Consider the following 27,050-nt stretch of genomic DNA (forward strand, 5'->3'; position numbering starts at 1 on the left):
GGAGAACCTAATTCACGAGGGTTATTTTTCCCTACTCCGGCATGACGTACCATTTGGATGCTTGCCCTGTCAAGTGACATTGCGAGGTGACAATTATAAGAGACACCCTTCAATGACATAAATGTCACCAAATCATCCCCCAGGAAGCTCACACTTGTTGCGAACGGGTATTCCTTACATTCAACAAGAGTCAATGATGTAAGCCCTAGTGGTATAGGTGGATTGTCATTTCCCGCCAGTCACTACTAGTCTGTCAGCGGTCAACATGACATAGAAAGATAGACCAAAGCTTTGCAACCACGCCTGAAGCAGGCACAAAAACGTGTGGCTAATGTAGGCCCAGAGGTCTGTGCAGAATGGTGTCTTTAGGAAAAGGACCATAAACTGGCCATGCACTAAACCAAGAAACGACCCCATGGCTGTCCCTGCAGTGAGGAGTTGGGGAATACCAGTTGGGCAATGTGCAAGAGGCAGGATGCTGTTAAGCATCACATAGAGGGATAGTGACTTGTTTTGTCCAAAAGGAACACCGCAGCCGCTCACTAGCATTACTGCAAAATTATCTGTGACACCCACCAATACTTATTTTGAGGTCCTGTTTTAGTCTAAGGGATACTTTATATGGATGATGCGTGGGACCAACAGAAACCTTTCTGCAAATAACTAATATCTCCTCACACATTGCCTGTGTTAATTGTACTGGAGGCAAACGGTAATTAACACAACCCGCTAGAGAAGTATATAAGCTATCAGGGCCCTTCCCTGCCTGCACCCTGGCACGTGACTGGCCCCAGACTAAATCCAACCGTACAGGACTCCAGCCATACATAGGGTGCGGCCCCGCATCCCTCGCTAACTCGTAAAAGACACAATGAAAACCTACCCCTGGAAAGCAGTATCTCAACAGGTACCGTAAGCAGCTGAATTAGGAGGCTGCCGATTTCACAGGCAAATCTGCTCCATACTTCCTAGATCTGGAACTGTTCTGCCCTGTATCAATCGTCCGTACAAATCTTCCCTATCTTCTCTAAACCCAAGCAATACGTAACAAGGAGCGCACGTGCACCCATAGGTAACCTGGCGCAACATGCAGCTGGTTCTGGTTACCAACTCAATGGTACTCCATTTACCGACCTCCAATGGATGTAAGGTTGCGGGTCGTAACCGGGATGAGAGCCTGAGACCCTGCGGTCAAACACTGATCCCTGCAGTGGAGGTGATAGTCCACTGCGGCCCCACACCAGGTCATAACACGCTAATGACCAGTTTTTCCTCAAAATCATGTAATGCATCCTACCGAATATGTTGCATATCCTAAATACATACTAGAATTAAAAGATAAAGCCTTTCCCTACCCTATGCAATACAAATAATATTCAAACACGAGCAAGACTCTCATGTTACACCTCTGAGGTAAGTAGTCTGTCAGTTGGGGGCCTACTGACCCATGCTTCCCCTACTTCCTGCTTCATGTCTGTCACTCCCCTGCCCCACGTAGCAGGACCAGATGGGTGGATGTATGGGGATGTTATTCAATTCACTAGTTGACAATCAGTCTCCATAGCCAACGCATATCACCCCTTGACTGCAAGATATTACATTTGATATTATGGGTGGGAGAAATATATGTGTAAAAGTTTAGCTACATTGAGACGCTAATTGGTTTGTCAGAGTGTACTGAAACCACTAGTCCCACTGAAGCATGTCCGTGAGCAGAATTTCCTGGGATGGCACGTGACTGCACCACCCTAAAACCAACCACGAGAGGGCCGAACCCTCTATTTTGCCACCTACTAAAGTTCGTCCAATTGCGGAACCGTAGCGCCTAGCGGCTTGAACACTTCATGAACCGTACGGTCAAACCTGCATGTGGGATAACTCTGCGCCCCGTGCCCGTCCTGAAAGAGGATGTGCCTTACAACAGTGAGAGCCGTAGTCATTACTGGTGAGCCCAGGCAAGTCTTAGCTTCCCCAGGTCTATTTAAAACATTTGCTGAGATACAGCGCACGGTAAGGACCTCCGCAATGCATAACCATCAGAATACGAAAGTTGAGCCGGTGGCGGATTAAATGAAATAAACAAAAGGCTGGTGAAGCAATGGACCCTGAAAGATGTGTCACTTGAGAGACTCTAGACAGGACCCATAAAAACATCTGCATTTTTATCAGTAGCTTGTATATACTATGTGGTCGCTCAGCCTTACAGGACCATAGCACATCTCCAAAAATAATTTCGATATGACGCTTGCAGACAGGTGACGATGAACATTCAACCGACTTCAATTAGCTTGACCATCAGTGCGCTTCAATTCATCCATAGTTGGAAAATGACTTTACAGTCACTGTAGATTGAAAGGATCGTCAGACACACAAAAGGCTCTTTTCCCTACTGTGGTGTTTTTAATAAATTGGATTTTCAGGGTCACCACTGTTCTGGATGCATATTATTTACCACCGACAGTCAGCACATACAGACTGAAGATCGATGAAATCAGTACACAAGTGCCAAAAAAAAAAAAGTACTAGGCACCAACGACCCGACCACTCTGCACATAACCAAGTACGATGAATTCTCAGTTATTGGTATACCGTGAACCTAACATATGTCCATTTGTCCGAGTTACCCCGTGCTAGAAAAATTACCGTCCTATAAACCAACCTCCCCGCCTCCTGCAGTCCATCCCACAAGACTGTCACACAATCTACTGCCAAAAAGCCTCACACCTTGCAGCCAGATACTGAAGAAGAATTACAACTCTCCGTAACAAGCACAGATGCCACCACTCGTAAGACTGAGCCTGACTTCTTGATCTCTGGCTCGGACACACCGAAAACACAAGGCAAAGACAACATTTCAAGGCATTTAGCTCCTTCGCCTTTAAAGCTGTAGCATGGCCACACCCCCACAATTAAGAAAGCAGCAGAGACCAAGTGACCAGCTTAGAGCACCAGGTGGAGAGCTGACGCCGGGACCCGTTTATTAAAACCCCAGGCCTGGAAAACAACTAGGATGGCAGGCCTCACTACAGGCAATGTGTGTGCTGCCTGCCGTGAAGACAATGCAAAATCGACAAAAGCAGGGGCACCAGCCTGGCAGTACCCGGCCTGCATGCTGCCCGTTCTTAATCTAGGGGGGGGTGACCAACTATAATGCGGCGCACTCCCAGCGGAAACACAAAGAAGACCATAATGTCCAGGGCAGTACCAGCAGGCCCGCCCACCCAATGGCCGCAGAGCACACAAAAAACCACTCCAGCCACCCAGATGAGAAGGTGGTATAAAAGAGGGTGGTGATGGACAGAGCATCAGAACCAATAAAACACTCACACCCAGTCAACAGATCTGGGTTTGATCCATCACCGTTCTTTAGTCCACTCTGCCACCCCAGTTCAGACATGGCCATATGCAAATCAGTCTGACCCTGTGCCTCATGGGAACAGTCCAGCCCGAACTGCCAAGCCATGCCTTCCCTGGACCGGAGACAAGCTTCCTAGGACCCGTTTCTGGCATTTCAGCCGTCTTCAGCCAGGCTTGCTTGAATCCAGTGGCAAAGTGAGCAAGGGACTCACATCTGAGCATACCCTGCCAACTTATGGCGAACAAAGCGGTACAAAAGAGGGTGGTGATGGACGGAGCATCAGAACCAATCAAACACTCACACCCAGTCAACAGATCTGGGTTTGATCCATCACTGTTCTTTAGCCCACTCTGCCACCCCAGTTCAGACATGGCCATATGCAAATCAGTCTGACCCTGTGCCTCATGGGAAGAGTCCATCCCGAACTGCCAAGCCATGCCTTCCCTGGACCGGAAACAAGCTTCCTAGGACCAGTTTCTGGCATTTCAGCCGTCTTCAGCCAGGCTTGCTTGAATCCAATGGCAAAGTGAGCAAGGGACTCACATCTGAGCATACCCTGCCAACTTATGGGATGTTGTATTGTTTTTAGCCATTTGCGCTGTCTCGCGACAGTTCGCGCCCGCAGTGACGTCATGCATCGCGCGATCACGTCTTTCTTCTCGCGATCATGCACCGCGAGACAACTCAAAACAAGATGGCCGCGCCCGCAAGCAACCACATGGGTAAGTTGGCGACCCGCAACCATGCAGAAAATCTCGCGAACATGCGGGAAAAAAACTTCCGCATCTTCGCGATATTTCCGCTTGTTTGCGATAATTTTAAACATTTTCGCGATAATTTGCAAAAGTTAATTTCGCAAATTCCGCCCACCCCTACCCACCACCACTGTGGAAATTGAAAAGATAGCTAATTGGGTTGAACACAGGTGGCAGAGATGTCTCTCACTTTCAGTGTTGATAGATGGCTCAGCCTTTCGTTTGCTGAGTGCTGTACTTAAAATGTTTGACCCACTTCTTTAAATGCTAAAACTGCCTTTTGAAGTCATGGTGCATAAACATGAATCCAACTGCAATGCCAATGCTCCACATACACAATAGTTACCAGTAGCATTTTGAAGTGGCTACAGAACCTCTGACGGAAAAGACAACTACACCGACAGTTTAAATATATATAATGCAAGCACAATAAGGCACTGAGTTCCAGGCTAGTACCACTGATTTGGGTGTTTGCAGTGCTTCTAACAGTCCCCTCCACACGGGCACTCAATGCAGCCTCGCACACATCAGCTTTGATAAGTGTACCTAAAGCACGCCCTCACACAAACTCCCCAGGAGGGCAGTCAGTGACTCCTCATACCTTCAGCCTTGACTACTCACATGTGGTGCTGGCTGCATCGGCTGAGTTTAGTACCTCATTAACTTTTTGGGCATGGGGAGGTTCTTAATTCTTCAAAAGGTTTAGGTACCATATCCCTTTTCTTGAATGAACAACGTCACTCTACCAGGTCAGAATTACCTCAAGGCATTAAGGGGCTCTAGAGACGCTTTGTCAACTGAATGGTTTCAGGGCATTCAGGGGCTGTAGACAGGCTCAACTCTGTCAGATTCGCCGTGAGTAGAGGCAGTAAGAGATTCTAGGGTCAGATCTGTGGAATGAATGGCTTTGAAGCGTTCAGAGGCTGAAGTATCATTATGCAACTGCCCACGAAGTGCTAAAGGGCAGATTCACCTCGAGGAGCTCAGTCTGCAAAATATTCGCAGAGGGAGTCGGGACTTAAAAAAGACAGCAGTCTCTGAGTTTCCCTCTGTAGCAGAGCTCTCTTCCAAGCCCAGCGCCTTAGTCCCAATATCGGCAACTCACTCTCCCCCCCCCACCCAATACAGCAATCTCCAGATAAAATAAAACACACCAGACACTTTGTTTGTGGAGAAACATTGCTCCAGGTTTATTTGCATAATGAAATATGTCAACATGGTGGGTCAACTTACGGGTGATCCAAGGGCAGGCAGCGGAGACACGCCTAAGCTGCCCTGCCCACCTGAAGAGCCAAATTGCACCGTGGCCCTAACCAATCTGTGCTCACCAATTTTGCGGGGGGTTACCCCTGCCCACCTGTGGACCACCAGTCCACCTGTTTACTCACGCCCCTTGAGAGGGCAGAGCTTATCCAGGCAAGCCCCTGGTTGCTCAGGTTTACAACCGCCCGTAGGATAACGGGGCGCCGTTGATCCTACAGGGTCCTACCGTATGGACTTTCTGGGGCTATTTGGCATTTACACCTCTGTTGTGTTCCTGAAGAGGGTACCCCTATGTTCCATTCAGCCTCTGGATCGCCCTGCAACTCTGCCACAGCTCTGGGTGTAGCCCCCATCACACCCAGGGCCCCCCACCAAGGCAGGCATTCCTACCTACACTCAGCTGATTCTAGGGCGTTGCCCAGGTCCAACAAAGACAGGTCCATGCCCGCTCTAGACAAATGGACCCAATCTCCATTGACACATCCCGTAGTCTTGGCATGGAAGGGTCTGTGTCTCAAGAAGCCAAAAACCCCTCTGTTCTGTGAATTGTTTAATTAACGAGTTACTGATTGTGGCCAACACCATATCCTTATATTTGCCAGCTGGCCTCTTCCTGCATAGGAGTCCAACGCCGACCAGAATTTTTACCCAAACGGGGATCCAAAACTACTGCTCATTGTAACCCTGGAATGTCTGATTTGATCCAATGAGCACTGTGTGCAATGTGCTTACGTTTGGGGTCTGCTCAGCCCTAGTTTACCTCTGTGCTTCAATTATCCCAAAAGGGGGTTCAAACATATAACCATATAAAGCACCCGCAGAGGAAATTAACCTGACCCCTTCTTGCTCCTCCATATTGAAGTTGCAGCACACACTACTTCGGAACTGCAAACTTACGCAGCCCCTTAATAAAAACACACTTAATCTGTGCGTTCAAGAAACTGTACCCTGCGGCCAGTGTATAGCCAATGTAATGCCTATAGCATCTGCCTTTCCATGAATCCTGAAAATGACAAATGTTCTTAATAAATTGCAGTCTTTAGTGTCTTCCCCTTTGTTCCCCCAACTTTTGGGACAGCAGTACACTAGTTAGAAGACCGCTTCCACAACCTGCCCAGCAACCATTGCAGGCAAATTCTTTGTGCACCTGTTGCATTCACTGCACCCTTTTCGAAGTCACCACTTACGCAGCCGGCCAGGCTTGATTAGCTGCAGGATCCCGTTAGCCATCCTCCCACTTTACAGGGTGCACATCTTATATGGACCGAAGGAAGACCTATTGTAAATCCTCTCTATTGGTGTTTTCTGCCACTGTACACTATGGAGAGGGGGGCGGGGAGTCCTGCAGCCCAGATCCTGCATATTCCATGCCATATTAAATGCGGGCCCCTCACCGTTTGACTGTGAATTGGGTGCTGAGACGCCATGCTGATGCCCCACCCTGGCATAAGTCGTCCCATTCCCAACTTTTGCTAAAGTATACTAGAAGCCAGCAAAAGGGTGGGATAGGAGGAGAACCCAGTGTCCCGTTACCTGCCCTTTCTTGAATAAATGGAGCCAATCTTTACTACCTTGTAGCCATTTTGTGCCCTATATCAGCGTTTCCCCAATTTTTGGAACCACAGCACACTGGTTTAGATGACAACTTCAAAAGCCCGCCTAGCTGCAGGTGAGTAATTTGACACGCTGCAGCTTGGTGAAGAGGGTTTTTTTACCCAAGCGAACCACTGTCAGTGTTTTCAGCATTTAACGTTTATAGCAGCTCTAGTTCTTATGAAGTGTATCTCTATATCAAGGTGAGTCATTCCCAATAGCGATTGGTACCAGTATCTCACTCTTCCCATGTGCTTGCGAGTGTGCCCTGTCCGTTCACTGATCACACTACCTGTTAACCAGCTGTGACCCTTGTTAACCAGCACAAGCCTAGTTCACTTGGTTGCTCCCGGATTGGATACCCTCCATTGGAATCAAAGCAGAGATTCGGCTTACCTTCTAGTAACTTTTGTAATTGATGTTCGAACAATTTAACTGAGCCTAGCCAGACAGTCTTGCTTATTAATATTCCACACAATATCGGGATCTAAGATTTTGATGCAGCCCTCCTTTTGTGGGTCCGCTGTAACCATTCTCCCTCCCTGACAGCAACCTTGTTACTTAATACAGCTCCCTTAATGCTCTTGCCTGTCACTATAAACGCCTAGCTGCAGCATGATGCACTGCAGCTTGGAGAAGGGGATTTTCGCGGTCAAACTTAGCAAAGTCTGTGTTTTCAGCATTGTACGTTCTAGGGGATCCAGTTTGTCTAAAGTGTGTCCATGTCATGCCAAGGCAGACCCAATGGCCTGTTCTTTATGTTTGAAATGCTTTATTTGAAGAGAAACATAGCGAACGACAAATACAGGTCATATTAAGAGCATTGTCATACAAAGTCAAAAGGAGAGAAAAAAAAATATTACAGGGTCATTATAAGCTCAAAAACCTTAGGGACCTGAGGAAACAATACGAAAAGCATTTTATAAAATTTTAAAGGGAAGCGAAAGGAAAAAGAAAGAGGGGGAAAAGGGGGAGGAGAAAGGAAAGAAGGGAAAAGAAAGGAAAAGGGAGATATGAGGCGTCTTAGTGAAGAGTAAATGGTATAGTCGGACAGAAGATAGATAAGATAGAGAGAGCAGATAAGCCAAGAGTAGGGAATATTTGAAAGGCAGGGAATAAGAATGTAAATATAAATAAGGTAAAGAGAATAGAGAAGAAGAAAGAAAGAGGAAGGGTAGAGCCGGTGTGTTTCATGGGGGTTTGAAGTTCTCAGAGGATAAAGGAGAAACAGACTTCGAGTTTAGAGCCATAGAATCAAGATAAGTTGTGAGAGGCAACCAGAATAGATCTCTGTTGAGAGTAGGAGTGGAGGCAGCAGCGAAGCGAACATCAAGCCTGTGATAGTGACAGAGGGAGTTCCACCAACATTGTATCGTAAGTTTAGAAAGATCCTTCCAGTTGGAAGTAATGTGCTGGAAAGCCAGAGCCAACATGAGATCTAATAGGCCTGAGGAACTAGAAGGAATGTCAAGAGCGTCAGAGATACTACCTAAGAAAAGAAGAGGAATAGAATACGGAATAGAGATAGAGAAGAAGCGAGAGACATAAGACCACACCTGATCCCAAAGTGCTAGAGCAGAAGGACACAGAAAAAGTAAATGATACAGATCAGCATTAGGGGCAGAGCAGGTCCAACAGGTAGAGTCTTTATCAGGAGAGAAGCGAGAAATAGAGAGGGGAGAGAGATAAAGTCTATGATATAGAAAGAACATAGACTGAGTTAGTGAGGCAGAACGGGAGATTTTCAAAGATCTGACCCAGACCTTGTCCCAAACAACTATAGACCATTCACAGCCCATATCAAGCTCCCAAGCAATTTCCAATTTGGATTTTGGACGAGTCGGATTGGGGGAAGAGAAAAACTTATAAATAAGAGAGGCTTTGGGAAGAGCAGAGAGAATCTGAAGAAGCGAGGACTGGGAAACAGAAGAGGGTGACAAGGGGAGAGAATAGTAGACCTCAAGTATAATGGCCATTAGGACAGAGAATCTATGGAAGAAAGACTGGGGACAGTGAAACAAGAGTCGGAATCGAGGAAAAGAACACGGAAGAAAGCCATCAAAAAGCTGGTTAACCCATATCAGCCCTTTAGATCTCCACGCAGTCCAGCAAATAGGGCGATTATGGAGGAGAATAAGTGAGTTGTACCAAATCGGGGAGGCCAAAAAAGATTCGCGGGAGATCGGGTCCGAGCGGACTAGAGCATGTAGCAGAGAGGTAGTATGTTTAAACAGGGGTAGAGGGGTGGTTAAGTTCTTAGCAGTGAAGTGTACAACTTCAGAAAGGGAAAAAGGAGAGAGGAGTGAACGTTCAATGGAGAGCCAAAGAGGAGCTAGAGGGGAAGGCGTAAGGACCAGCCAATTAGAAGCCTGACGGAGAGAAAAGGATTTATGGTAGAGACGGAAATCTGGAAAGTTGATTCCGCCGTTAGCCTTTGGTTTACGAAGGGCAGTAAGCGCAATTCTCGATTTTTTATTATTCCAAAGAAACTTAGAGAGACAGGAATCTATGCGTTTGAAATGGACATCAGGGATATGAACGGGGAGCATGGAAAGAATGTATATGAGAATGGGAGAGATCCTCATTTTGATCGAGTCTAGCCGACCCCACCAGGAGAGAAAAAGGGGATTCCAAGAAGAGAGCAACTTATCTATACGGGATACTACGGTAGTGAAGTTGAGCCGAATAGATGAAGAAATGGAGTTGGAGAACCAGATTCCAAGGTATTTAATTTTAGAGGGATTCCATGCAAACCCGGTAGCCGAAAACTGGTGAGGGAGACAAAATTTAGTAAGAGGGAGAATCTCAGTTTTATCGGAATTGATCTTGTATCCAGAAACTTGGGAAAAGGAGTTAAACTCAATTAATAAGGCCGGAATGGATTGGTCAGGATCGGAAATAAACAAAAGAATGTCATCTGCGTACGCAGAGAGTTTCAAGTGGGTTTTACCATAAGGAAAGCCAGAAATAGAAATGTTGTTTCTAATGGACGAGAGAAACGGTTCTAAAGCCAGAACAAAAAGTAAAGGGGATAGAGGACAGCCCTGGCGGACACCACGCTGCAAAGGAAAGTAAGAGGACGTTCGGCCGTTAACTAATACAGACGCTTTAGGAGAGGAATAAAGTAGAGAAACAAGAGAGATAAAATTAGGGCCAAAGCCGTGCCAACGAAGGGAGGCGAACATAAAGGACCAATCTACTCTATCAAAAGCCTTCTCGGCATCCACTGATATAGCAGCTAGAGAGGAGTTAAGAGAAGGTACTTTGTTGAGAACATTAAGAAAGAGACGGGAGTTATCTGAGGTAAGTCTACCCTTTACGAAACCGCATTGTTCCTTACCGATAAGGTGTGGGAGGAAAGAATCTAAACGTCGGGCAAGAAGTTTAGCAAATAATTTATAATCTACATTAACGAGGGATATTGGGCGATAGTTCTTACAGAATTGCGGGTCACGACCATCTTTGGGTATTAAGCAGATGGTAGCCTCGTGAAAGGTACCAGAAGCCGTGCCGGAGGTGAAGAAGGATTGAAAAAGAGAGAGAAGTTTGGGAAGCAAAAGATCTGAAAAATGTAGATAAAATTCCACAGAAAAACCATCCGGACCCGGAGATTTACCCTTGGTTAGAGATGTTAAGGCATTGTCCAATTCGGTGAGAGAGAGGTCAAGCTCAAGATCAGGGAAATTAAGATGAGAGGTAGAGGGGGCAGGAATTTTGTCCAAGTAGGATTGAATGAGAGTAGCCGAAGGGGGGATTCAGGGGTATAAAGAGATTGGTAGAACTGCTGGAATTGGGCGAGTATATCCTCTTCCTTGTGGAGGAGACGGTTATCGTTGGAATATATTGAATCAATCAGGTTACGCTCCTTGCGGGACTTAAGATAATTGGCCAAAAGCTTACCTGACCTGTTACGACCTCCGTAATAGCGGGCGCTGCTGCGGAGAAGTAATGAGGACGCATTGTCAGTAGAAATTTTGTTGAACTCGAGTTTGGCACGTATAAGGTCTGGTACAACAGTTGGAGTAGAAGAAGTGTAAAATTTATGTTCTAAGGATTTGATATGAGAGAGAAGGTCTTTTTGTTTCTTAAGATAAGATTTCTTTTTCTTTGAGACAAAGTCAATCACAAAGCCGCGAGCCGTAGCCTTGAAAGAGTCCCAAATAACATGAGGGGGTAGAGAAGGATCAGAATTAAGTAGGAAAAATTCTGTGGCAAAGGAAAGGAAGGAAGAAGAAAAAAGGGGGTCTAGGAGGAGAGAGTTATTAAAGCGCCAGCGGGAGGATTTGGGGTGAGGGGGAAGAAGATCAAAAACGGTGACAATAGGAGCATGGTCTGAGATAACTATCGGCTCTATAGATGAGGAAAGAAGATTTTGAGAGAGAGATTGAGAGAGTAATATATAGTCAATCCGGGAGAAGGAGGCATGAGGGGGTGAGAAGAACGAGTAGTCTAAAGAGTCAGGATGGAACAGTCTCCAAGAGTCAAGAAGGTGAGATTTGGAGATAGTGTCAAGGAATTGTGTATGTGATTTGTGGGGGGTGAAGCGGGCAGAGGATTTGCGATCAAGAAACGGATCAACAATTTGATTACAATCCCCCCCTAGAATGAACAAAGAATCACTGTGTTGGAAACATTTAGAAGTTATTAGAGGCCAAAAGTTACAATCAGGGTGAGTGGGGCCATATACATTAAAAACAGTCAAGGAAACAGAATTAATTAACAACTTAGCTAAGACCCAACGACCCTCAGTGTCATTTTCTTGAAAGAGAACTTTACATTTCAACTTCTTGTGACACAAAATGGCCACACCATTCTTTTTGTTAGAGGTAGGAGAAAATAAAACCGTTCCCACCCAACCTCTTTTTAACTTAAGAGACTCCGCCTCAGAGAGATAAGTCTCTTGCAAAAGAACCAAGTCAGGGGTATAAGAGGCTAGATGGGAAAGCACTCTCTGCCGCTTAATAGGGCTAATAAAACCTTTCACATTCCATGAAATAACTTTAAATTAAATCACAATAAAGTGTGTCAGGAACAGAGAAAAAAGGAGTAAAACCAAAAAAAAACGCCACAAAGGAGAATAACGAGCAGAGGAAAGACAAGAGCAAGACAAAAGAAAGTCGTAGAACATGGTGAAAGAGAGAGCAAGGAAAGAGGAAAGGAAGGAAAGGGGCAAGAAAAAGGAGAAGAAGAAGATACAGTACATATCCAAAACGGACGACTGAAGGAAACATACCTGAAGGGGGAAGGGAGATGAGAAGATGACGACGATGGGGTGTGGGAGGATTCGACAAGAACAGCCCTCCGAGCCGGAGAGCAACAACCCACCCCAACAGGACGGATTATGAGGAAGACGGACTAAATGGTATGGAGAGGATTACACGAGGGTTGGCCAAACAGAGAATCTGGGGAGAGGAAAAAGAAACATGTTATGCAGGGATCATGGGAAGGTAAACAGTAACAAACAAACAATTACATGCAAAAACAGAAACCCCAAACGACAACCGTTATGTAATCACATCAGATAAAAGGAGAATCAACTAGGAAGGGAAAAACTCCAGCAAGAACCTGTAAGGAAAAAAGACCGATCAAGTAAATAATCAACCAGTAGGAGGATTGGATGTGTCCATGCCAGCATTAGTCTGAGTGTGGATGAATTTCTTGAGCTCAGCCGGGTCTTGAAAAGTCCAAGTATTGTTCTGGTGAGTTACCTTGAAGGTACAGGGGTGAAAAAGGCCATACCTAGCACCCATAGAACGTAGGGGAGCGCGAAGAGACAGAAATTCTTTTCTTCTAGCAGCAGTGGCACCAGAGACATCCTGAGAGAGATAGACTCTCTGACCCATCCAAGAAATTTGGCGTTTCGCTCGAGCTGTGGAGAGGATCAGGAGGAGGTCAGTAAATTTAAGGAAGAGGATAATGACCCCCCGCGGTTTGGTGGAGGAGGAGGAACGAGGACCAAGTCTGTGGGCTCGTTGGATGCTAAGAGAGGTGGTAGCAGGAAGGTCTAACAACTTCAGGAGAAAAGAAGAGAAGAACGTGACAGGATCATCCCCCTCCAAAGATTCCGGTAGGCCATAAACGCGCAGGTTATTCCTCCTGTTCCTGTTTTCCAAATCCTCAGTATGCTGCTGAAGGGCAAGAAGAGACTTCTCCAAAGAGGAAATGCGATGGGAATTTGACTGAATTTCTGGAACCTGCTGCTCCACAGAAGAAACACGGGCCTCCATAGTTGACCATTTGTCCTCAAAAAGCTGCATCTTAGCGTTAGTCTCCTCCACGAATGGGCGCAAGGCGCGAATCTCCTCAAGTATCAACTCCATAGAGATAGGGGGTGGAGATGACTCAGGTGGCGGAGGAGAGGAGTCCGGCTTCATGCGCTTAGGTAAGGAAACAGGAGGAGAAGATTTGCTGGAAGAAGATTGTGATGAAGAAGAGCGGGAGGGACCTGCTGTCGCCATTTGCTCTGTGGAAGGAGACTGAGGAGAAGGGCCTGATGGTGAGGAAGAGGCAGAGGAAGGCGGAGCCTTCGAAGGCACAAAGACAAACTTCGGATTGCGAAGCTTGCCCATAGAAGCTGGAGACGTGCCAATGATAGTGAGCGAAAGTCAAATAAGCAAGCCAACACAAACAATCTGGGTTCAGAGGCAGGGGTTATCAATATGCCTACATGACCAGACCAGATCCAAATAGCCCAGCGATTATCCGAAGTGATAGAGGAGACTTGGAAAGGTCATAGAAAAACTCCTGGGTTGAAAATGATGTGAGCAAATATTAGGAGGTGTTTCCACACATAGTAAGCAATTAAATATGGATGTCCAATACCACGTTTAGTACCACATAAGGCTTGGCAGAGGTATCCTCAAGATTGTATGTAAGTCATAGAAAAAGAGCCCCTGGTTTAAAATCCATCTCCAAGCGTCACAAAAAGCGTAGAAAAATAAGTTAAGTCATTCTCTGAAGGATTAAAGTAGACATGTAATCATGTAATCCTCGGGGAAAAGCTCAAAACCACAGAGATATTCACCTACCAGGGAAGTTGTAGTGAGCTCTTCACACAGCTGCTCCTTGAAAAGCGATTGGGAAGTAGGAGTTACTCCACATTGTCCTGGAAAGCAGAGCGCGTCTGAAAACAGGGAAAAAACTTGCTGTTCCAGGTGCGCGCGTTGGTTACAGGCGAGCGCTGCTGAGGAGACAAAATGGCGGGCGTTCTGAGGAGCGCATTCAGCGCGACGAAGATAGCGTGTTTTGAACGCAAGAGGGATCACCCTTGGCTCCCCAGGTGCACATCCCGTTCTGCTAGCTGGACCGTCTCTGCGGCGTTGAGAAAAGAGGCTGGAAACTGTGATTATCAATCCGGGTCCATCCCGGTGCGGCGGAGCTCCGGATCTAGGCGGCCATCTTAATTGGCGTCCAAGCCACGCCCCCCCCAATGGCCTGTTCTAAACTGGTAATTATCCCACTGTGACGTGTGACCGCTTTACTATCAGATAAGCTCAAAATATGTGACATTGAGCAAGGATGTCCTCTTGTAAGTGCCATGTGTCCCTCCTTCCGTACTGGAATTTATGCCCGTCCCCGGGCTGACACACATGAGGGGGGGGGGGGCTGAAGCCCGGTGAGCCCAATGGGTGTTGCACGCCTGACCTCACGATTAGCTTGCAACTCCCTTACGAGGATAGCGAGGGGTGGAGGCCGGATAAAACACCAGATACCACCTTGTTAGATGCATAATTAGCATGCACCTATTCAAAAGCGCCACCTGCAGGTGTAAAATTATTTTAACGTGCCACCCTGCGGCCTGATGATTCTGACCCGAACACTTGCTCTGTCTTTGTCATTGGGTTAAAAACATTCAAGCTGAAATGTATGCTTGGCATAGCGTGCAGCATATTTCACCCTCTTCTGTCAATGCATCCATATATATGATCCACCCATAACCTTACACCTACAGCAAGCCGGGGCTCTTGATGGTAGCAAGTTGAATAAAGTAAATGCGTATGCCATGACCTCACTAAGGGCAGCCCCTTGATCCAAACCTCGCACAAACTCCAGCCCACACGACAGTTCATTTGCGTGCCGAACGAGATGTAATACTTTGTTTACCCGAGATTGGTCTGCTGAGACTGGGTACATCTATTTCATAATAGCTTGCCAGCCTTACACTGCAAAACATTACTCTTGCACCCATATGCACTGTCTACACTGAGACCACTAAACTATGCCAGTGTGGCGTGTAAATAAACCTTGAGGAAGGCTAAAGAAACGTCTGCCCTTTTGTTAGCCCATAAACTAGATATCCTGGTATTTGTGAGGCATTACAAGTAAACTGCAATGTTATGAACAGTAAGGCGGGGCCAACAGCACCACCACCAGGCCTATGCGCAGTCACAATTCCTGACTTTGTTATAAAACAAACTATGGTTATAAGACCGTGGAAGCAGCCCGGGAAACCCCACCTCCTAATAAAATATCTAAGGCCTCTAATCCCTGCATTGATAATTCTGATCCCTCTGAGTACGAGATTGAGCAAAGAGACTCAAGTATCTGGAATCAGATAGCTTGCGAATAAAGGCAAAGGGAAAGTATGTATAAGTGCAATCAATCACCAAGGGAAAGTATGTATAAGTGCAATCAATCACCAATTTAATTCATTAAAATGTATTCTAAATAATCGCAGATCTAAAAACAATAAAAGGAGATGTGTATAGAGCAGCAGGCCTACAGCCAGTGCGAGCGAACGGGTGCATTCTGGCCTACGCCTTCCCAAAGCCGCAAGGCTTGAAGCTTAACGTCATGCACCCACCAGACCTACAGAGAAATAACCCTTGATGCAGAGGCGTAGCTAGAGCTTGTGGCGCCCGGGGCTATCCTTCAGATTGCCGCCTCCCCTGGGGGGGGGTGCTGGGGAAAAAGGACGGCAAGCACCTGAAAGAGGTCCGAGAGACATGTAGTATCGCCGCTAATAGCTACCTCGATCATGCAAGTTACATGCACATACATGACACGGTCCAGGGCTAGGCAGCCCCCGTCAACAAAATAGTGCCGCCTGGGGCGGACCGCCCCCACTTAGCTGCGCCACTAAAGGAAAAGCAGAAGGAAACCCAAAACATACATCAGTTCTGCCTACCCTGTTTGTGACATCTTACTCATAACATCACAGCTTGTGCAGGACCCTTGTCCCCTATCTGCCCCGTCCACGACGTCAGCAATGTCTGCAGACCGGTCCACCACACTGGGTTTGACCACGATTCCCCTGGCAGCACCTTCAGGATATTACAGATGAGTCCAATGCACCTGATCACTAGACTAACTTGAGTTCTGCAGTTGGGGCAGTACCAGGCCGGGTGAGGGGGGAAGAGGGTTGGGAGGGGCAGTAAGTTAAAAACAAAGCTGGAAGGACAAAATATGTTTATTCTTTCCCAAGTTTCGATTGTCTTCACCTCCAGGTAACATCATATAAAATAAAGGCACACTGTATGTTTAAAGATAAATCCAAGTTAAAGTACTCGGTAGGAAATGCATTTGTTTGTATTATGATATTTTATTGATTAATTCAGTCACTACAGATGAGTGTAACAAGACAGTAAAGGAATAGATTCCTGGTGGTGGTGGGTAAGGAGTGGTGGTTAACGACTTCTGTATTTAAAGTGCTACGATGTCTCAGCTATGACTTAAAGCACAATGAATATGCAACTCATTATTTTAACACACAGTATAAAATGTTTTTGAAGTGTCACATTTCGCTGTGGAATGTCTTTCATAAGTCCCTGCATCGATGGAAATGTCACATTAGCAATGCGAATACTTGGCAGCTATGATATTAACCACCTGCGCTACCTCACACAAATGAAACCTGCCACTAGATGAAACTCCCGTCTCTCTCCAGCAGGTAAATTAATCACCAGAGTTTACTTGACACTGTGTGTTGCCCGAAAACTGCTCAATATACAAGGAACATTGTAGTACTTTCAGTTTTAACACCTCTGTACTGCTACAAAACTGCGAAACAAAAGTTCCATTACTGAAGAGAAGAGTATTTTGAAGTGCAGGCCCATTTAAAACACTGACCCTGTTACTGTGCTGGTTGTCCCTGTGTCCAAGGCCAAGGCAAGAGCCTGCAACCCACTCCCTCTACACATAACAGAGAAAGCACCATAGCTGTCAAGGTTACAGACTGCTATGTGTGACCTTTCATAATTTCAGTGAAATTATGAGTGACATTTCAATGACAATGAGTGACACCTTCACGAGAGTAACATCTAAGCAATGAAGACGAGTGAAACACACTGGGGTTGAATAAAAAAATGCAACATAAATGAGTAGAAATGTTTTTTTCCAAAAGTTATCTAGATTCCAACCGTAATAAAAATCATTAACCCTGAGAGGTCCACGCCCACCGCTCCCCCGGTTGGGGAACCTCTATCTGCCCAAGGCACAGATCACACCATGACCCCCACATGCTGTCAGAGCTACACTAGGCTCTATTGACTTAAGTGACACAGTGTGGCTCAGAAACGTCGAGCGGCCTAACACGATTTTAGTGTGGCTGTATGTGGAGTGGCGCGTCTCGTGAAAGCGAGTGATTCAACATACACAGGCTGTGAGTGACTGCAAAACTACATCTTGTAACAGAGCAGGCAGCTGAAGATAATCATGACTGGGCACTAGGCGCTACTAGTTTAAAAGGCAGCAAGCACATCTTTAATTTTATGAGAAACTAGTAGAGTGAGAGATACCATTACATCACTCTATTTTTTGGGGGGTTTGGAAAGGGTGAGGTTTACTGTGAGTTCAACAAATGACAGAAGAGAAGACTTGAACTGCAAGAGCTCTCTGTTTTAAAGATGATTAATGAACATATGCTTCTTCTGAAATAGTATAAATAGAATATATTTGAAATGTAATCGATGTGCTGAACAAAAAAATAACAATTTCAAGCATGCATAGGCCGTACAATTGGACACAACAATGAAAAATAATATAATGCTTCATAAGGTTAGTAGAAGAGCAGAGCTAGATTACGCGAAGAGCAAGATGCGTGTACTTGCGACTCGAGATCCAGCAATGGACCATACAAACCCAAACTAATGGTACAAAGTGAATTAATTTTAACATATATAACTAATAAATAATTTAATGGGTCCAATTATAAAGTGCATTGACGACATTTCGACCCGTGTTTATTTAAGACAACCTCATCACCAGGGCATTTGGTTATTTAGCTTAAACAGAGCTCTGTGAAAAACGTAAGAGTAAAACTTTATTTCAGTTTTTTTTCGAAACTCAGTTAGCAGGCTGGAATCTATGGCAGTGTAAAAAGATTATTATTTACTTACTTCAAGGGACAGAAAGGCCCTGTCACTTGGAAAAATCCAAAAGTATAAACTATGAAAGGATTTGGCAAAGAAAGGAAAGAGTGTGCCAAGGATCGAAAAAATGAACTCAGAAGGGTCATAAAGTCTCGGTGTAATGAACTGGCAGAATCCATCACCTGGCTGTGAATCTAAAGTATGAGTAATAGGTCAGTGTGAGGCACTCTCTCAAAAGCTTTATGATGAAACTAAGGGACCAAGAATGGGTAATTTTCTATGGAACCATTACTTCACTCTATGCACTGACTGACTCAAGACGTGTGGCAATTTGATACGGCACGGCTGCCTCGTAGTAGCCGCAATGACTCTCGGGGCAAACCATGCCGCCCGGGCATTATTCAAACATAGCTAAGCAGCAAAGCTGCACAACCGAGAGCTCTGGGCTCCACAGCCGCTGCGGTCCGAAGGGCGGGATCGGGAGGGTCATAGGTGGCAGGGCTCACTTGATGTTTTAAATAATTTAAAGGCACATTCTTAATTGTATTAAAAACTAGCAGAGTGAGAGCTATAATTACCTCACTCCAGGCGAGCGGCAATTCGGTACGGCCCGGCCTCCTCGTGGCCCCACTGACTCCTGGGGCAAACCATGATTCAGGTTCAGAAGCAAAAGCTGCACAAGAGTGTGCCCTGCGCTGCGGAGGCCGCTGTGATCCTTCAGGTTGGGTCGGGTGGGTCCGGTCGCAGCCTCGCAGGGACACATTTTTGAAAATAATTCCTGCATGTGAGGCGCGCTCATTGCCCCTGGAGCCTCCCACAACTTCATTCGCAGGAACAGAGACACTGCAGACACCCACTGACGCCGCATCGAGCAGGAAGGAAGTCACGTGCAGTGCTGCAGCGCAGCTCTTGCACTTCAAACGGCGGCCACGCGACACTGGCCCGTTGTGGCGGCCTTTATTATTTATTTGGGTCCCCAAATAAACTATAAATGTCGCCGCATCGTGCCAGTACCGCGCGGCCACCGCCCCCTAAATAGTGCCGCCTGGGGCGGTCCGCCCCCACCGCCCCCCCCTAGCTACGCCACTGCCTTGATGTTAGTTAGGGATGTGGTGCAGGAGATTGGTTTAAATTGACCGCAACTAACCTGGCCGCCTTCTCGTCACAGGACTATTCTAATGCATTCGGCTGCTGGTTATTTTGGCAAAACGCTGCGTGCCTCCACAGCACCAGCGACCCTAGTAACCCGCAACCGAAACTGCACCGCCACGCCTCGAAAACAGTTCACGCGACGACCATCCCTCATCAGCAAACCTTGAGATGCTTGCCCATTGCTCTAGCCCTCACTAGGCACACAAACGTGGAAACCCCTCCCCCAAAATGGCAGCGCCGTCACCTCCACTCTACAGATAAATTTAAATGCTGACCAGATTGTTGCTGCACACATAGCAAACTCGCTCAAACTCTCTCTATCTATTCGTTCTGATTGCTCCTCCGTACCCGCGAACATTGAGACTCGCCCAGTCTCATGATGCTAATCTAGCCAAAACATCCACTCCAGAAGTAAAATTTACATGTGATTGGATTTTACCGATAAGAGAAATGAAACAAATTGGGTTGATAATGGGTCTGAGTACTAACGTGTACGCAGCATTTGCGGTCTATGGCTGACACCAGATCACGTTCCTGGCAAAATTCCCCGGGGGGTGGGGGCACTTACAGATTTTCTGCCATCGAAACACTCAACATTAGTAAATATTTTAACCCATTAAGACAATGGAGAGAGGCAAGAAACCCAAGAAACATGGTCTGAACATTTGTGTCAGCCTAGCACATCTGCCCTCACGCACAGTATCCTTCGAAGTTCAACATATGGCACAAATGTGCAATATACCACAACTTAATGAATTACGTTCCGTAAAATTCCCAGCATATCTTGCACGTCTAGGTAGTGAGTGAAAAGCTGATTTACTATGGCAAGATTAAGGTCACACGCTGCTACTGCGAAGGCCGGATTCTTGTTCTTTTTTTCATTTCAGAAGATTTTTATTGATTGTTTCCAAAGCAAAGACTTACTTACAGTACAATACATGGGGGTTCTAACAGAATAGACATAGACATATCAAAATAAACAATAGGAATAGAGCAATAATTACACGACCAATCATCGTCACAAGTACACAGAATGATATGCTGTATCTTGCAGAATAGCACATGTAGTATCCCTGTAATAAGGCTATAACACTCTTTGTTCGGCTGAATCTGTCGTCGCTCACATGGGTAAAATCAAAGGGACATCGGAGAGAGTTAGTAGAGAGCCCTGGCATAAGAGGTCTTGTAGGGGGATATAGCTATAAGTGGGGAGATTCATGGAGGCTTGTGAGAGGTAAAGTAGTGGTCAAGGGTGTCCCACATGTGTCTGGAGGAAGGCCTCCATGGAGAGTTCTGGAGAGTTATATTGTCCGCTCCCCTTAGGTTAGTGATCCGGTTTAGCAAACACTTAAAGGAGGCTTTGCGGGTGTCTTTCCAGTTGTTAAGGATAGTCTTAGCTGCAGCTATAAGTAGTAAGTCAAGAAGTGCCTGATCATTACCGTTGAGTGACCTCGCTTTGAGAAAACCAAACACTAGCGTCGGGAGATCTCTACCAGGGGAATATGAAAAAAGATCATGTATGAATTTGAAAATCTTGTTCCAGAATGGTGTCACACAATCGCAATGAATTAGTAAGTGTTCGAGGTCCCCTGTTTTGTCTTTGCAATTCCAGCAGATGGGGTCCTCCCTGAGTTTATGGGAGTGGAGTCTGGCTGGAGTCCAGAAGGCCCTATGCAACAGCCAGAATTTCGTCTGTGACAATACTGGGCTGATCTTATATCTCATGGTTGATTTCCAAGTTTCGGACCAATCTTGTTCCGAGATCGCGAAGGGGGCAAGTGTCTCCCAGAAGGAAATGAGTTCCTTATTGAGGGAAGAATGTTGTGGGCGTATTAATTTATAGATCCAGGATACTTGGTGACCTAGTTTGTGTAGTTTTAATAAGTAACCCGGGAGGGAAGGAGGTAATGTTGAGAGTTTTGCTTTGGATATTGCTGATTTTATTTTAAAAAAGTTATAGAATTCTATCGGTTGTAGATTGTATTTGGCCTGTAACTCATTAAAGGAGAGGGGGTAGGTCTCATTTGAAAGTTGGTAAGGATAATAGATCCCCTTACTGATCCATGATTCATTATATAAGGTTTTCCCTTTATAGCGTATTTTATGATTATTCCAAAGAGACTCAAAGTTAGAATACTTAAGGCTAATCTCTAAGTGTTTGTCAATGCTCAGTAGGGCGGACTTAGTGTTCTTGAATATTGACTTTGAGCAGGTGACAGAATTCAGGTGTGTGGTCAGGAGGGCTGCAGGCGCGAGATTCTTAAGGATTGATTTCTCAATGTCTAGCCAAACAGGAGTATATTCGGACGGTGGCAACAGCCAGTAAGAGCCTTGTTTCGCCAAGAATGCCATTTGATAGAGCTTTAAGTCAACTAAATTGACCCCCCCTAGTTTTTTGTCAAGTCTGAGTTTTTTCATACTGATTCTTGCTCTTTTCCCTTTCCATAAAAATTTCGAGAGTAGGGAGTCAATTTTGTGGTGGAATTCCTCAGTTAGTTTTAGGGGTAACATAGTGATTAGGTAGTTCACTAGTGGGGTGATCATCATCTTGATGGTCTCGACCCTTCCCCACCATGTTATAAATCTAGGTGACCATGTATCTAGAAGAGATTTAATTTTCTCTAGTGTAAGTGCTTAGTTGCGCTGGAGTGTCTCTAATGTTGTGCCACCAAACTCAATCCCCCAGTATTTAATGAATTCTGGTTGCCAGGTGAGACCTGAGTCACCGAGCACGTCCCGAGAGCTTAGAATATTTAGCGGTTTAACTTCAGACTTGTCCCGGTTTAACTTATAGCCGGAGTATATCGAGTATCTTTCTATGGTAGACATGAGAGCTTTGATGGATTCACCAGGATCTTCCGTTATCACGAGGACATCATCTGCGTATGCGTCTAGCTTCACTCAACTTTTCCCGAAATGTATTCCCTTAATTGCAGCGTTATCTTTGATATCTGTGATTAGGGGTTCTATGGTTAAGAGGAACAGTGCAGGGGAGAGGGGGCACCCTTGTCTAGTGCCCTGTTCTCAGTGGAAGGAGTCCGACAGTGTACCATTAATGGCAATCCGGGCGGTAGGGTTGGAGTAAAGTGCCATCACCATGTTTATGTAAGATTCACCAAGATTAAAAGAAAACATGCATTGTTTAAGAAATGTCCATGATACCCTGTCAAACGCTTTTTCTGCGTCCAGGGTAATGGCAATGGAGGGGGTGTCAGTAAGCTTGGCTTTATCCAGGACGTGACAGAGTAATCTAGTGTTATCATTAGACATGCGGTATTTGAGTAATCCCACCTGTGAATTACTGATCAGTTTTGGGAGGAAAGCGTTCAGTCTATCGGCTAAGATCTTTGCATAGATCTTGCAATCTAGATTGATGAGTGAGATCGGTCTGTAATTCTTTGTTAAGAGGGGATCTTTACCTTCTTTCGGAATGACGATAATATTGGCTTCACCCATTGATTTGGAGACACTGCCCTCCATTGCGATAGTGTTAAATAGTTTTAGCAGAGTGGGACTTAAGGAATCGGCAAACTCCTTATAGAAGATAGCCGAGAAGCCGTCCGGGCCCAGGGCTTTATTGTTTTTGAGGGTTTTGATAGCAGTCGAAAGTTCCTTTCCAGTGAAGGGAGACCCTAGCGCACAGCTATCTGAGTCTGACAGCTTTGGCAAGTTCAGTGATTGTAGATATTTGGAACACTCCTCCAGGTTCATTTTTTGTTTACTTTTATATAAATCTTCGTAGAAGCTATTGAATGTACGTAGTATCTTATTTTGTTTGGTTTGGATATCACCCTTGGGTTCCTTAATCGATGAGATAGAGAATTGCTTTTGTTTGTGTTTGAGATATGACGCAAGTAGTTTCCCTGCCCTATTACCCTCACATAGCTTGAGTGCCTTGAATTTATTTATCCACACTCCAGCCCGTTTGCTCACTATTTTATTATATTCATACTTCTTCTTGATTAGTTGGTCCAAGATGGTTTTGTGGCTTATATTCGTCGAGTGCAAGATTTCTAATGATTTAATTTCTTTTTCCAGTGATTCAAGTTCTACATTAAGCTTTTTGTTGATCTGCGCTTTGATACTGATAGCGACACTTCTGATGGTAGCTTTAAGCGCATCCCAAAGTGTTAGTGTGTTCGTGTCGGGGAGATCATTTAATGTGAAGTATTCCTTAATTGCGTTATCAATTTTTAGTTTATTAGCTTGGTCGGATAGTATATCCTCATTAAAGCGCCATCTTTTTGGTGGTAGGATGGCGCGGGTACCTGCGATCCTGGCGCTAATACCGGAATGGTCAGATACAAGTTTGGGAGCAATATCAGTAATATCTATGAGATGTGTAAATGGGCTTGAGATTGAGATATAGTCAATCCTGGAGTAGGAGTTATGCGGTGCAGAGTAAAATGTGTAGTCTCTCGTGTCGGGGTGTTGAAGACGCCAAGAGTCCTTTAGGTTGAATTTGGAGCATAATTTTTTCAGGACCTCATGTGTGTGAGCGGGAGGCGTGGTATTTGCAATTAGATTGTCGATCCAAATGAGGGTCCATTGGCAGGTTAAAGTCGCCGCCCATTATTATAAGAGTTTCCTGAGGAAGGCTCTCAAGAGCATTGGAGACCTTTTCCCAAAAAACTGGTTCATCGGCATTAGGCCCATAGACATTGACTACATGGATATGGTCGTCCTCTCTCTGTAGGTGCGCGACTAAAAGCTATTCCATCGTCATCATGGGTGTGTGAGGTAATAGTAATGTTGGATTTTTTAGAAATAAGGGTGATCACACCTCTTTTCTTATGGATTGCCGGGGAGGATAAGGTATGAGAAATCCAGTTGTGATTTATGAATCTTACGTCTTCTTCTGAGAGCTTCGTTTCTAGGAGTAGGATTATATCGCCTTTGGTTTTTGCTAAGTACTCTAAGGTTTTCCTCCGTTTCATAGGGTGATTGAGGCCCTTAACATTCAGAGATACAATGGTGAGATTATCTGTTAGCGTTATATGTTATGCCATCTAAGCATCTGATGTCGCTTGTAGAAATAGTGAGCCCTAGGGACGTAATATTAGTAAGAGTGTCAACACTGACTAGACTGTCGTAGGTGAAACATGTGTGACAGGTTACGGAGCGAGGTATTAGTGGGCTGTTACACGTGCCGGAGAGTGTAAGGTAGCTGTTCCTGAAGATACGTATGGGATAGACATCAGCTGATGTAACAGCAAGGTTTGATTTAACAAGCATACAAAAGTGGGATAAAAACACAAAGGAAACAATCAAATTTACATATACCCCCCTCCCCGCCCCCCTCTTCCTCCCAACACCCTCCCCCCCCTCCCACCCCTCCCTCTCTTCCCTGAATGAATCGAACTCAGGAGCTGCGACGGTAGGACCGTCTAAGGCAACACGGAGTGATACGAATAAACATTGTCTCATCAGGAGAAACAATTGTGAATTGACTATTAACTATGAGCGTAACTGATAGGTATATACGGAGAGTAATAGGGGTAGCTAGCAACATCTTTATATATGTCAAGCCCCCAGCGTTAATAACAAAACAAAGAGCCTTTAGTGAGCTAATGTAAAACGTGCATGAGTGTACGTAAGCTGAGTAAAGGCTGAGTAAAAGAATTGTGTGACAATATATGAGCAGTACGTAACAATGCATATCATAAACATTTCGTAAACACTGCATAAAGAATAATAAAGTTTCCACTGGAACATCAACACTCAGTCAAGCAGTTCAAAAGGATATCCAGTTATCAGGTTTTCCGCTTATTGGAACATCAACACACAGTCAAGCAGTTCAAAAGGATATCCAGTTATCAGGTTTTCAGCTTATTGGACGAACATCCAGATATGTCCATCTTCTGAGAGGGACCCCCCTTCATGAGACGCACGAGTTCTTGAGGATTTGTGAAGATGAATTGTGAAGATGTGAAGATGAGTGGATCGCCAGTTTCAGAATCTTTACGTAAACAATGTATATCATAAACATTTCATAAACACTGCGTAAAGAATAATAAAGTTTCCAATGGGACATCAACACTCAGTCAAGCAGTCAAGCAGTTCAAAAGGATATCCGATTCTCAGGTTTTCCGCTTATTGGACGAACTTCCAGATAGGTCCATCTCCTGGGAGGGAGCCCCCTCCAGGTGACGTACGAGGTCTTGAGGATTCGTGAAGATGAGTGGACCTCCATTTACCAGAATCTTAAACTTAGAAGGGCCCGCAAAAGAGAACTGAATGTTTTTCGATCTCAATTTGTCTCTCAGTTGTAGGAAGCCTTTCCGCTTGTCAACTGTCTCCTTGGAAAAATCTTGTGTAAAGGTTATCCGTTGTCCTTCCCAGGTAACGTGGTGGTTCTTTCTGGCATAGCTTAGTATGAGATCTGCGTGTTGGTAGCCGAGTGGTTTGCAAATCATTGGCCGTGAACCTCTTTTATTTGGAAACTAAAGGTTGGAATTCTATGTGCTCTGTCAAGTTCCAAGCCCTGTTGGAAGTTTAGGCCCGTAATCATTGGGATCCAAGACTCGAGGAAGGCCACGCATGAACCAGCATCTGACTCTGATCCTTCCGGAATGCCAAAAATGTGAATATTCCCTCTTCTGTTGCGGTCCTCTAACTCCGCGTTCTGTTTTTTGAGCTCATTGGTGACGGTGTGGAGGTGTTTGATTTCTTTGATGGCTTGGGAGGTTGTGTCTTCAATATCACTGATCCTTTGTTCTGCGTCGCCAATCCTTGTATTCATGGTGTCCATATTCGCGCGGATCGCGGTGAGCTCCAGTTGCATGGAGTCGGTATTTTGCTTCGTAGATTTCGCTAAATCATGCACCTCAGCCAATTTTTTTAGTATCATATCCATTGTGCTGCTTAAATCTGGTTTGGCCTTTATTGGAGAATCCGAAGTGGTTGGTTCCGGTTTTACTTTCTTGTGTGAGGATCTGCCTTCCTTCTCCGCCATGCTCAAGCCGGTAATAGTCGCAAGACGATAATGAGAGAGTGAATGTGACCAGGACTCACTTTATTGTGCAAATTTATGCAGCCTGCTGGAAGTAATTAGTAGACAGATAGCAGAATTGCAGTATTGCAGTCAAGTGGCAGACAGTTGGCAGTGGCAGACAGTTGGCAATGCCAGCAGTGGCAGGAGTGACCACAGTGTCTAAAAACGAAGTGTTGGAAACTTTTGCAGCCTTCTGAAGGTAATTGGTAGACAATTAGCAGTATTGCAGACAAATGACAAATAAAAGGTAAATGACAGTCAAATGGCAGTATCAGCAATGACAGGAGTGATCGCAGTGCTCAGTGGTGCACGTTACTTTGTTGGGTAAGTGCAACATAGGTGCAACATGGCTGACTCAGAAAGCCCGAATCCCTCGAGTGCGTAGGGGTCCGGTGGTCCGGTTATCCACTGTGGATATTATGGGTAGGCATTAGTTCCAGTTAGTGTGGAAAGGCAACGCAATGTCTCGACGTGAGCTGCTCATCGCCACTATTTCAGGAGTGTCTGATATGAGTAGCACGGAGTGCGTTATCCTGTGTGGAAGGCAAGCAATGGCTGAGAGCTCGGTGCATATACGAATATAGAGCTCAGTGGCAGAATTACCTCTTTAACTTACATAAACGGTT

At 45.4% G+C, this 27,050-nt stretch overlaps 1 long non-coding RNA gene across 2 annotated transcripts in view; it reads right to left on the bottom strand.

Moving 5' to 3' along the window:
• LOC146811662 (uncharacterized) overlaps nt 1–19,109 on the bottom strand; it is a 154,550-nt gene extending 135,441 nt beyond the window's left edge. The window contains exons 1-2 of one of the 2 annotated variants that reach the window (XR_014966768.1): nt 18,857–19,103; nt 12,203–12,371 (exon numbers count right to left, since the gene is read on the bottom strand). This is a non-coding gene — a long non-coding RNA (uncharacterized LOC146811662). Of the gene's footprint in view, nt 1–12,202; nt 12,372–18,856 lie in introns of both variants that reach the window. The other variant, XR_014966767.1, reaches the window with a different exon arrangement.
• Nucleotides 19,110–27,050: the final 7,941 nt, after the last annotated feature.

The sequence above is a fragment of the Triturus cristatus genome, chromosome 7, assembly GCF_964204655.1.
Source record: "Triturus cristatus chromosome 7, aTriCri1.1, whole genome shotgun sequence".
NCBI classification, from domain to species: domain Eukaryota; kingdom Metazoa; phylum Chordata; class Amphibia; order Caudata; family Salamandridae; genus Triturus; species Triturus cristatus.